Here is a 13307-nt window from a genome sequence, read left to right as displayed (position 1 = left end):
AGAAGCCCAGACTCCAGCCCCCTTTTTGCCTTTCGTTCAGGAGGTGGAATCCAGAAAGGTATGTTTTAAGATGAGAAAGACAGGAGCGCCTTTCAATGCTGGAGGGAAGGAAGGAGGTCATGGGGACGGAAAGGTCGCAGATCCAGGAGAGAAGGCGCCGGTCAAGAGAAGGAGTCCCGAACAGCAGAACTGGAAGGGATGGAGGGCTGAACAGGGGTTTCAAGGGAGATCTCTGAGCAGTTGGCCGTGCCTCCCCCCAGCTCCGTGGACGAAAGCAGCAGAGACCCCGTCTAGCTTTGCCTCCCAGGTGACCTTCCCGATTCCCCAGGTGTCTGGGAGGCCCCAACCTTACACAGATCGGCACTGCTCTCTGAGGTGCAGTGACTGCTTGCTGCCCTAGCCCCGGAGCGCTCTCTGTGGGGCTGAAGAGGCAGCCTGTCGAGGCTGCAATTGATGCATTTCGCAAATATCTTCACTCTGTCTCAGGCACAGTTCTAGACACCGGGGATGCAGCAAGTAGGCAAAGTCCTGTGTGACTTTCAGGAGGACAGGAAACTAGAAAACAAATCACTGCGGGCAGTGCTATTGAGGAAATAAAATAGGGTGATGTGATCAGTGGGGTTAGCCTGCAGGCTTGGGGAGGCTCTCTGGGAGGAGGAAGCAGGCATGGAGAAGGCGGCGGCAGGGTTGGCGCTAGGGCTCAGCGAGCCCCCCAAGTCCTGCCGCGTCCTGCGGGCGTCTGCTGTGCTCCACCCAGCCAGGCCTTGGTGGCGGCAGAACCTCCTGCCTCCACGTCTTCCCTCGGGGTGCCCCCAGCTGCCTCTCCTTGGGCAGGTGCCTTCCCCTCCCCGGCCTGAAGTCTTCCTGCACAAGCCCATGTCTGAGGGCCCTTCTGCCCTGACTCTGGGACGGATGCTGGCCCAGCCTCTGTTGAGGAGGGAGGAGACATGGGGCTTTGTTTGTTTTGCCAAATTGTGGGCAGCAGCTGGGCCAGTTGCAAGGGGGAGCCTCAGACCTGCCTGGGGTTGAGTCTTGGTTCTGCAAGTCACTTGGGTCCTTTGCACACATTTCCTGACTCAGGCTACAGACCACATGATACCTGTGTTACGAGGGTGAAAAGTGTGCAAGTCGGCGTCTTGACAGGGCAGTTGTGACTTATTTGTGTGTGTGTGTGTGTCAGGGGAGGGTGTTGGGGCCCTTTCCAGGCTTGTGAATTGCAGCTCCTGGCAGAGCTGGTCTCGAAGGCCCGTCCCAGCGCGGCCGTCCTTTGGTTCTAGGTGCGCAGCCCACCTGTTACTCGGGGCCCAGAGCCACCGTCTGTGGACCTGGCACAGACAGCAGCCCTGTCGCAGGGCTCTGATCTGACAGACATGGACACAGGGACACAGAGACATGGCCTTACCCAGGGCCCACGGTGCAGGCGTGCGTGCACCCTGGTGAAGTATGTGGCTTGTCTCCACGCGTGTGTGTCCACTTGGCTCTAGAGCTCACTCTGTTTCTTGCTGGTCTCACTTGTGTCAGGTTTTGGGGTCGATTCACGTTGCCGTGTGTACATCTGGGATGTCCTGTCCTGGAGTATCTTGCTGCGTGTCCTCTGCCTCTCGACCACCCAGCCTGCAGTGACGTGACCCCGCTCTGCAGGCTGGGCCCATCTTCCTTCCTCCCCACAGGAGTCTGCAGGGGGACTGGGAGCTCACAGGCTCTGCCAGCATGGCCACGGTGTGTCCCCTCCTCAGCCGTGTCCCCCCTGCTTTGTGCAGTTTGTATCTGTTGAGTCCCTACAGCAGACCTGGGGGGAGGGGTGTAACTCATTTCCATTTCCAGTGAGAACAGGACCCCCGGGAGGAGAGGTGGCTCTTCTGGGGCCACACGACCATCAGGCAGGTCAGGCGCCGGGCTGGCAGCAGGGACTTGCAAAATGACCGGTACGTGCTGTCACCCACCCAGCGCTGGGAGCTGCGCCTTGCCTGACCCGAGACGGGCGCCGCCGCAAAGCCCCTGGCTGCTCTGAAGTATCGGGGTCCCCAGAGCGCAGCCATGCCCGCTGTTGGGAAAGAGAGTCCGGGGGTGCAGCACCCGGGTGACGTGAGAGAAACCCTGGGGGCAGCGGGAATCTCACACCTGGCAACACAGTATCTCTTTACAGTTACTTTTTATTTAGGCGAGTGCAACTGGCTTTCCACTAAGGTAGGGATACAAACTCTCATTGGAAACTAAATTAGGCTAGAGACTCACCGGAGTAGGGAGGATGCGAGATGGCAGAGAGCTCCAGGCAGGCTGCTGGGGCAGATTGCTGGCTTTGCCACCACTTAGCTGTGTGCCCTGTGCCTTGATTTCCCCATCTGTAAAATGGGGTAATAGTCATTCCTAACTCTGAGAGTCACTGTTGCTATGAGGCTCACAGGAGTTGACAGGCTGGGCGGTGGCCAACAGTAAGTGCCGGGTGGGGGTCTGTTGTTTATGGGAACGTTTAGCCTGGGGGCTGGGAGCATCTGGCACCGCTGTGAAGGGGGAGTCGACCGCTGACCAAATACCTTCTAACTTAGCTGCCACTGCGGAGGGGAACTGAGTCCCTTTTGTCGTGTGCCGCACTCCCCTGCACCCCGGGGATACAGGGGCGGCTGAGAGGTGGTTCTCTGGGAGCCTGGCCTCGGAGCCTTGGGTCTCAAACATAGGATGGGACACTTCCGGGATTGCTGTGGGTGCGACAGGGACCCTCTCCTTGACCAGATTCCAGTCGGGGTCCTCTGAACCCTCTTCTCACCTAGGCCCTGACATTCGGGCTTCTGTGTCCCTCTCTGCACGGTCCCATTTTAGCAAGAATCCTGCTAGGTCAGTTTAGCTGGCATTCCCCCACCCAGGATATCTGACCCCTGATCACCTGGCCCGCCTTCCTCGAGAATCCTGTGAGGTTGGTTTAGCGAGAAACCCGGCGCCCCGCTGTTTCCTCTTGGTCATTTTCTATCCACTGCCCCCACCTGCTCCTCGACAGTAAATTGCCTTTTGCTTGATGTGTTCAGGTTAGGCCCCATCACTGCCCCGCTGCAAGGCCGCCTTGTAGGGGCCTGTTGATAACAGTCTTCCTTACTGTCCTTAACAAGGGCCTTGAATAATTTTTTCCTTGATAGGGGTCATGGGAGACCATAGTTGTAGAGCACACAGTGGGCTCTCAATAAATGCTGGAGTCTCACGTCACGCCCCAGGCCGGCCACTGGGCACCGATCTGGCTTCCTGTCGTCCTTCCAGGGACGTGTTCGGTGGGTCTGGACAGAGTTACTGCTCGGGGTTCAGGGCCTGGGTTTCCCCTCTGCAAAGCGGGGTGGCTGGACCCCAACCCCTGAGTGGTGAGCGAGGTTCAGGTAAGGGCTGGACTCGCCTCTCTCTGCGCCAAAGACCCTCCGAGGCCGGCGGGGACTGTGACCTCGTGGCCTCCAGAGGGCGCCCCCGCCCAGGAAATCCACGCTTGTGCCCACAGCAGGGCCGAGCAGCCCAGGGCACAGGGGCCGCACGTTTTGTGCCGCCTGCGGGACCTGTGCCCCGAGGAGCTCTGGTGGTGGTGGTGGTGGTGGGGGGGGCGGATTCTACTTTGGAGGGTGGAGCAGCGTGGGGCCTGCCTGAGGGGTGAGGTGGCGACCGCCGGGTCCTCCCGCACCCTCACCAGCTGTGTGCAGCCCTCTCTGCCTTGGTTCCTCACCTGTCACCTAGGATTGTCACCGGAGCTGCCTCACAGGCCCCTGTGCAGACGGGACGAGCCGGTGGTGGCGGAGCTCTGAGAGGGGTGGGCGCCGGGTACGTGTCAGCAGTTATTGCTGGGCGCCTGTTCCGGGCGAGGTCCTGCAGTGGGAGCCCGGATTCTCACACCCCTGAGCCCTCACAGCTGCCCCGTGGGCGGAGGGGGAAAGTCAGCTCAGGGCCCCCCGTGGTGAGCGCGGGTCCCATTGGGATCCGGGCCCAGTGACCGGCTCCCAGTTGCCGGCTGGTCCTGCCACATTGCTCAGGCCTTTGCCACAACCAGTGCTGCCGACCCAGGCTCCCCTGAGAGCCCGGGACGCACCGGTGGGCAGAGTGCCCGAGGCGGCCTCCCGGACTCTGGGTGGCAGCTCCGGGCCAGGTCCTGTGGGGACCTGGGGACGTCCTCAGGCTGTGGTCCCTGCTCTGGAACTGCCCTGTGGTAGCTTGGAGGCTACGGCTCGGTGCTGGAATAGGTGGTCTGGGAGATGGCCTTCCTGGAGCCCAGCTAGGGCCCACAGCCCCTGACACGTGTCAGGCTCATTCCTCCCCCTGTGTCCATGCTTGGTCTGCGCCCACCACGTTGACCGCTCTCATTCACATCCTCCGTATCCTCCAAGATCCCGCCGAAGCCCGCCCCTCCATAAACTCCATGAAACCGTATCTGGTGGCTGATAGCCACTGATTTCCTTGGCCTGCGAGGAAGCTTCCCTCCTTGTCTGCCTGGAAAAACTCCTACTCATTCTCTAAAACCCAGCCGCCAGCATTGCCCCTGGGAAGGCTTAATGCCACGCTCCTCCTCTCTCCTATATGGAGACAGTTACTGCCTCGCTGGGCTTTCTGTCCCTTTGAGTCACAGTGTCGTAACGGTATCGCTGCATTGGTTTGCATTCAGATTCATTAAAAAACGTATACTGTATTTTAAAAATTGTAAAAGTAATACCTGTTCGTGGTAAACGTTTTAGCAGGTCAGAAGTGTCAAGAGGAAGAGTGAAAGCTCCCCACCTTCCTACCAGCCCCCAGGGGCCAACCTCCCTTCCAGGAGAAAACCTCATTAGCAATTCCTTGTAAATTCCCCGGGAAACTCTGCACTCTGCACAAGAATGTTCACACTCTTTCACTGCTCTTTCCTGATCTGTCTCTGTCCACCATTCCGTGCCTACCTCCTGAGGCCTAGGATGGGGGCTGCCTTACGTGGGTGCCCAGGGCTGCTCAGACAGTGTCGCTAGGGCTGGTTTTGCGTCCTCATGACCCCAGCTGGCTGCGTGTAGCCTGGGATCTGGCGAATCATCTTGTTGCTGGATGCAGATGTGCTTTCTTTTCTTGAAGAATGTTATCATCACTATGGAAAGCTGAGGTCATTATCCAGATTTAAAAGTCAGGAGAGGGCTTCCCTGGTGGCGCAGTGGTTGAGAATCCGCCTGCCGATGCAGGAGACACGGGTTCGTGCCCTGGTCCGGGAAGATCCCACGTGCCGCGGAGCAACTAAGCCCGTGAGCCATGGCCGCTGCGCCTGCGCGTCCGGAGCCTGTGCTCCGCAACGGGAGAGGCCACAACAGTGAGAGGCCCGCGCACCGCAAAAAAAAAAAAAAAAAAAAAAAAAAAAAAAGTCAGGAGATATTCCCTAAACATTTGAGATGGGGCCTGGGGCTCAGAGCTTCCAAAACAAAGCTGGAAATATAACTTAAGAGTGGACCCAGAGACTTAAAGACGGAAACCCACATAGCAAACTCAGTATACCAGTGGGCCTTCGGTTTGCCATGTCTGATGGCTAGCACCATCTTTTCTTCTGAGAAAAGATTTTATTCATTTTTTTTTTCCCTAAAGAGAGGGATACCCCTAACCTCAGAGGACAGGGAGGCCCGTTGCATGAATGTGTTTTGCTTTACGGAAAACCCACTGGGTTGCCCTCAGGCTTCTGGTTTCCCGGCGAGGAGAGAGGAGGTGTCATTGGCCTGAACCTGTCGAGGGCCTGTGAGGAGGGCTCCGAACGTGGTGACCCCGGAGCCACCCCGGGCCTGCCCTCCTCCTGTCGAGTCCGGGCCTGGGGTCGCTGCCCAGCTGCCGAGGTAGAAGGGTGTTCTGCAGCACTGGGAGGGGGACCCCACCGAGCAGACGCTCCCGTCCCCTTTTCCAGCACATTGGCCCAGGAGCTGGTGAAGCCCCGGTCGGCCTGAAGCCCTAGTGCTGGGCACGGAGGCTCGGGCGTCAACCCCGCCGTGGGGAGCTTCCAGGCTGAGGGGGGTCTCTGCCGGCTCCCAGCCCTCCCCATGCACAGCGAGGGCCGGCTGGGCAGTGAACCGGGGCTGCCGTGGTGCTCTCCCGGCCTCGCACCTTGCGCCTGTCCCCCTCGGGGAGTCAGGGCTGGTGCCGCAGGCCGGGAAGCCAGGCCGAGGCTGAGGTGTGGAGCAGGCCGGGCCGCCCTCCTGCCTGCCCTGGCTGAGGCCCCGTCTGGCTTTCCTCTCCCGGCGTGCCCCCCACCTGCCCCTGCTCCCCTGTTGGGGAGCAGCGGGAGGCTGTTGGCAAGTTGTGCATTAATCTCTCTGCCCGGGGCCTCCTGGTCAGGTGGTGCTTATCAGGGCTCTGCTCCTGTCAGATGGGCCTTCCGGAGCCCGTGGGCGAAGGGGGGTGGCGGGAGCCCCTGCTGCAGGGCCTGGAGGCTGCCTCACCATCCTTGGCCTTCACATCCCCTCACCCCCGCCGCGGGCTGCCTTCTTTACCACATCAGGATACAGAACATTGCATGAATTCCGGTCTCAATGGAATTATTTCAGAATTCTGGTCAACCGCAAACTCGGGGTATTTCACAAACTATCTATCACTGCTGTGTGGTGGGCAGAGCCCGGGCCGGGGGCCGTAACGGATGCAGGGAGGCCCGGTCCACTGCCTGCAGGGGCGGCGAGTCCCCGCCCACCTTGCTGCACCCCCCCGCCCCCCCGCCCAGTGGCACCCGAGGTCCTGCGGGCAGATGTCCCCCGTGTCTGCAGGGGGCTCAGGCCCAGGGTAGGGGCTCAGGGGAGGCAGCCGGGGGCCGGGCCCTGGGATGGGCAGGGTGGATGGGGGAGAGGCGGGGGGGTGGGGAGCAGCCAGGTTTGGGGTCCACTCTGGGATCCACCCCCTGCTGCAGTGGGACCCCGGCAAGTGCTCTGTGAGTCTCCGTGGCCGCAGCTGGAAATGGGCTTATGATGGTCACCCCTCAGTTCGATAGAGACTCGGAGACAGTGAGACTCCAGCCCTCGTTGATTCTCGCAACAGTTTTAGGACTGTTGCGGGGCTCACAGGGACGCACCTGTAAAGTGCCTGCCCGGGAGGACTGCTCAGCGAGCTCCAGTGAGAGTGCTGATAGTAGTAGTAACGATACTCACCATAGTAACGGGAGTCACCGTCGCAATAATTGTGCTGAAGCCCTCCCCCCAGCAAGTTGAGGTCGTGCTTACAACTTGGGGAAATGGAGACACCCCGCTTTGGGGATGGAAACGCATGGTCTGTACGTTCCCAGTTTCCCATCCCACGTCGTGCGGACGCGGCCCGTAGATCAGCACTGCGCTCTTTCCTTCACGCCTGGACGGTGCCTCGGGATCTTTCGCATCACGGTGACCCGGCAGCACCGTCCACCCACCAGGCTGCGCCCTTGCGAAGAAGCTCCTTTGTCGTTGTGGCCCCAACGGATGGGAGTGAAAAGTGGCAGGGCGAGGCGGCCCCATTCTGCCTCCTGCTCCCCCGGTCCTCTGCCAGGTCTTGGCCCCTCTGCCAGTAGGGGGGCCGGAGCAGGGCAGGGATTGGAGGGCCGATCACACATCTCCCCTGCAGCCCCTTCCCGCCAACCACGAGTGCAGAGGCCTGGTCTGGCTGGGAGGCGACAGAGAGGCCCCGGCTTGGCTGGCACAGGACGTGCTCCCCACCGCGTCCAGGATTCTGGGCCATTTGCTGAGCAAGACGCCCCCAGGCCGCACCGCCCAGGCCGGGCTGGAGCACCTGCGGTGATGCAAAGGTCCAGAGCCAGGCCCAGGGCCAGCCCCACCCTCCTGCGCGGGCCCAAGGGGAGGACAGGGCCTGCGGGGGCCTTGTGGCCGCATGCCCAAACTATGGCAATGCAGTTGCCAAGACCCAGCTTGGGGGCCCAGCCGGCCACGTCTGGGGCCCTGACAAGAGTGACAGAGGCAGCATTTGCTGTCAGGATGGTTCCGGCAGAGCCAGGTCCCGTCCTCGGGGCAAGTCCCAAGGGCTAACTCGGCCAGGGCCCACCCCCTTCTCTACTTTCTTGTTGGGGATGCCTGCCCCACGCCCACTGCTGCCCTCCGAGTGCTTGCCTGGCGGGTCTGCACATCTTGGGCTCAGATCCATGGCTGTGGGTCTCTCCACAGATAACAGAGTGCGTGTACCACACAGCCTGCGGCGTCTGACTCCTTCCCTCTGTTTTGGAGAAAATGTGAATGTCAGTTTTATATATATGTATTTTTTCCAAAACAAACAGCTTTTTATTGAAGTATAGTTGTTTTATAATGTTGTATTAGTTTCAGGTGTACAGCAAAGTGATTCAGTTATATATATATATAAATATTCTTTTTCAGATTCTTTTCCATTACAGGTTATTATAAGGTACTGAATATAGTTCCCTGCGCTCTACAGTAGGTCCTTGTTGCTTATCTCTTTTGTATATAGTGGTGTGTATCTGTTAATCCCAAACTCCTAACTTATCCCTTCCTTGCTTTTCCCCTTTGGTAACCATAAGTTTGTTTTCTACGTCTGTGAGTCTGTTTCTGTTTTGCAAGTAAGTTCATTCGTATCATATTCTAGATTCCACATATAAGTGGCGTCATATGGTATCGGTCTTCCTCTGTGTGGCTTTCTTCGCTTAGTAGGATCATCTGTAGGTCATGGACATTCAGGCTGCTTCCGTGTCTTGGTTATTGTGAACAGTGCTGCTGTGAACATATAGGTCCTGAGGGTGGGGACAGGCTGAGGAAGAGGATGCTCTGAACGGGGTGGGGGGGCTGGTCGAAGGCAGGGCGTGGGGGGGGGGTGAGGCGGTGGTGCAGGGCATGGGGAGAGGGCGAAGGGCCCTGCAGGGGGCGGCAGGGGGTGCAGGGCGGCCCTGCGGCACCGGATCTTCCCTCCCGGGCAGCCACCTGGAGCCGGAGGCCAGTGCTTCGGGCGTTTCGTGGCAGAGTTGGGTTTGGGCCACCCTGGGGCTGGAGGATGACCAGGCTGGTGCCGGGGAGCCACGGGGTTTGGGCAGAGCTGGTGGGTCGGGAACAATGGCACACCCCACTGTTAGCACCGCTAATGGCAACTGAGAGGGTTTATTTAGCGCCGGTGCCTTCGCCTTTATTAACGCACTGGATGCCAGCAGCAGCCTTACGACGAGGTTGGTACTGTTACTGTGCCCGTTTGAAAATAAGGAAACCGAGCCAAAGAGATGTCAGGGACCTTCTGGAGACACTCGGCCCAGGAGTGGAGGAGCCGCCAGGGGCCTAGGCCGTCCGGCTCCGGAGTCCTGCCCTTGGGGATCGTGGGTAGCCTGGAGTCCCTAAGACACATCAGGTTGTCAGGTTGCATCGGTTTAGTCTGAATTATCAAACTAACATCACATTGCACAAGGTTTTCAAAGTAACAGGAGCAAAATGAATAAACACGACCTTTGCCCGCACAACTGCATGCCCGCCGTGACCATTGGATGTGTTTTTGCCCAACGGACGTTTTCACGAATGTAGCTTTCCCTCCCTCCCTCCCTCCCTCCCTCCCTTTCTTTTTATGCCTTTCTGAGGCTAGATTTCCAGAAATAGGTGAACAAGGCAAGGGGGATACGTTAAAAAAAATCTTCCAAATGGTTCCCGGCAGCTCTCGTGCGAAGCCCAGCCTTAAACAAGGGAATTCCCGTTTGTGGAGGCTGCATGTGGGGAGTCACAGATAAGAAGCCGTATCTTAGATCGCTTTTCAGAGGCTGATGGGAAGTGCCGAGGTCCCAGGCATCACTATCGCCACGGTCATCTGCACTGCGTTATCTGAGGCCATTTCAGGAAGCGCGAGGGCCTAGTAGAGACGGACATGGCCAGACTCAGCCTTTCCTTGGGATTTCTCGTGAGACAGACGCACACCACGGAGGGCGAGTGTCGATCACTCAGAGAGGCAGAGCCCTGAGCACACGGCCGGGGACAGGGGCTGAGAGCTGGACCTCTGCCGTGCCAGCTGTGCAGGTGGTGGGCTCCAGGAGCTGCCCTCCGGGCAGACTGTACTGGACGGGGCCCTGGAATGAGCAGTGCACAACCTAGACAACCTGATGAGGCAGCTCTGGCCAAGCTGGTAATGCACGTGGTAAGCAGGAACAGGACGGTGTGTGCAGGTTGGCTCCATGTGCACATTCCTCGTGTCCATAAAGTAACACCCACGGTACTTCCTATTTGCCAATTTTTGACGGAGACGTGCTACCACGAACTATGTCTCCACCGTAGGAAGAGCAACTGTGTAAAGACCTTTAGAGATGAAAACAGTATCTCAGCTTCAGTGTCAGGGTGCAACAGGGAGTGGTGCGTACTGTGGCACTGGTGAGCACGTGTACACACGGAGGGTGTGGGGGCCAGGAAGCATCCTTTAGGGTTAGGAACTGCGGCCCCAGTGTGGCCTCTCCTGTAAAGGGATGTGCTGGTGATGTTCTTAGGTGAAAGTTTTGCCTTTCTGGGTGTTTCCTCCTTCAAGGGAAGGGGCTCTAGGAAACGGTGGGAGGGACGCCCTCAAAGACTGCAGAAGCCTGCTCCGTCAATTTGGTTTTCCGAAAGGAAGGAAAATCTGTGAATATTCTTTTTTTTTTTTTTCAACACAGGTTTATGCACCCCGGACACCCTGTTAATAGCTTTCATTTAATCATTAATCTGTATCACTCTCAACATCTCTCCATGGAGATCCTTTCCATTCCCTTCCTTTTAAAATCCAAATATGTTTTAAAGGGTAACACATTCATGTGATCTAAGATCCAAAAGGTACAAAAGAGCACACAGTGGAAAGCCCCCTTCCCCCACTGTCCCCCAGTTACAGTCCGCAGAGACAGCCAGCCCCACTGGCCTCTGGTGAGTTCTAGAGACAGCTCTCCTAGGAACAAGCGTACGTGTCTATAGATCCTCTTTTCATTTGATTTTTACAAATTTGTTTCTTTCTTTATTTTTGGCTGCATTGGGTCTTCATTGCTGTGCACGGGCTTTCTCTAGTTGCGGCGAGCGGGCGCTACTCTTCCTTGCGGCGTACGGGCTTCCCTTGTTGCGGAGCACGGGCTATAGGCACGTGGGCTTCAGTAGTTGTGGCTCGTGGGCGCTAGAGCGCAGGCTCAGTAGTTGTGGCGCACGGGCTTAGTTGCTCCGCAGCATGTGGAATCTTCTGGAGCAGGGCTCGAACCCGTGTCCCCTGCATTGGCAGGTGGGTTCTTAATCACCGCGCCACCAGGGAAGTCCCCTAGATCCTCTTTTTAACTTGAGATGTAATTGACAGGCAACATTATATTCATTTCAGGCGTGCAACATAATGATTCAATATATGTATATCTTACGAAACGATCACTGCAGTAAGTCTAGTTAACACCTATCCCCACACATAGTTACAGATTTTTTTTCCTTGGGATCTTTCTTTAAGTTCTACTTTCTTAGCAGCTTTCAACTATGCAGCCCAGTATTATTAACTATAGTCACCATGTTCCACATTACATTCCTAGGACTTATTTATTTTATAACTGGGAGTTTGTCCCTTTTGACCCCCTTCACCTTTTTTTTTTTTAAAAAAAAATTTAGTTCATCAGGGGACTTTTTTTGCGGTACGCGGGCCTCTCACCGTTGCGCCCTCTCCCGTTGCGGAGCACAGGCTCCGGACGCGCAGGCTCAGCGGCCACGGCTCACGGGCCCAGCCGCTCCGCGGCACGTGGGATCTTCCCGGACCGGGGCACGAACCCGCGTCCCCTGCATCGGCAGGCGGACTCTCAACCACGGCGCCACCAGGGAAGCCCCCCTTCACCTTTTTTGCCCACCCTCCCATCCCTCGCCTCTGGCAGCCACCAGTCTCTGTTGCTATGAGTTCAGGTTTCCTGTTTGTTTGTTTTTAACATTTTACATATAAGTGAGATCATACGATCTTTGTCTTTCTCTGGCCTATGTCACTTATCATAACGCCCTCGAGGTCCATCCATGTTGTTGCAAATGGCAGGGTTTCCTTCTTTTTTACGGCTGAGTCGTATTTCTGTCTCCCCGCTTCTTACACCAGGGTTCTGCGCCTTTGATTTTTTTCCCTGAACGAGGTCTCTTGGAGACCCACCAATAATGAGTTTCTTCCCTCTCTTTTACAGCTGTGTCCCGTTCTGTTGTGATATAGGCACCGTCGCTTGTTTGAGCTGTCTCTTACTTGTGTCCGTGTAGGCGGACTCCTGGGTCTCTGTGTGCGTCCCAGAGGAGATCAGAGCCTCCAGTGGTGGGGTGCTGGGCACAGGACAGGCCCCGAGAAAGCACTGGGGGCGGGGCTCCGGGTGCTGCTGGGGGCACACGTCCCCACGGAGGTCAGGTGCCTGGAGGCCTAGGGGTCTGTGCCCAGTTGTCCGGGGGCGGGGGGGCGGGTATCAGCGTGCTTCCTGCCCGTGACATCTGCAGGTTGGTGACTCAGATGCTCTTCAGTGTTTATCTTACTTCCTTTCTGCGCTTCACTTTTTCCAGCTTCTCCTTCTTATGTCCTCCACCACCACCACCACCACCACCACCACCCCCACCCCCCCGCCCGGTGATCAGGACCAAACCTGAGGTCCTGTGAGGACCTCCAGGGGCTAATGATGCGGAAAAGTCATCCCGAACCAGGACTGTCAGAATTTAGGTTCCTTGTTGGGCTTATTTCTCAGTACCTGGGAGCTGAAGAAATTGGGCTAAGATTTCCGATTTGAGATCTTACGATCAGGGCCTGGTGACGACTTCTGTGCTTCCTGGGGAGGTGGAGATAGAGCCACAGTTCTGCTTTGACAGTTGATGAATTTGTGTGAAATTGGCAGCAGCTCAGGCCTGCAGAGACCAGCTGGGCTCCAGCCTGGTGTTACGTTTACCTCCGATTATTTTTGGTGATATGGGTTTCGAGAGGGGAACTCAAATGCCAGCAGTTTCACTGACCCCCTTAAAGCGGCCTGTTTGGTCCAGTCACGGAATATTTATGTGAAGGTTCTGCCTGGACGGCTAGCCGCCAACTCGGGCCTCAAGGAACGGTTTGAATTTGGATTCTGCTTTATGCCCAGGATGCGTGGCACGGGTGAACATAGCAAAACCTGACCCTTGCATTTGGTTACGGGCCCTTTTAGGGTCTGACCTTGGAAAGTGCCAGGGATGGCCTCTCCACTCGGTCTCAGCTGACAAGGGCACCTTGACAAGGTTTCGGAGCAGCTCACTAGGGCCCCCTAGTGACAGCATAGGACCCCCCGGCTCCAGGGTCCTGCCGGCCTGGCGGAGGAAAGTCCGTGTGGATCTGTCTCCAGGACTCCAGCCTCTGGGACAGAAGCCTCAGGTGGACTCTGCTTCCCACCCGGCCTCCCTGCCCGTCCCAAGTGTCCCCTCATTCCCCCACCCTCT

This window comes from Kogia breviceps, chromosome 10, assembly GCF_026419965.1.
Source record: "Kogia breviceps isolate mKogBre1 chromosome 10, mKogBre1 haplotype 1, whole genome shotgun sequence".
Lineage (NCBI taxonomy): Eukaryota > Metazoa > Chordata > Mammalia > Artiodactyla > Physeteridae > Kogia > Kogia breviceps.
This window is presented reverse-complemented; position numbering follows the sequence as displayed.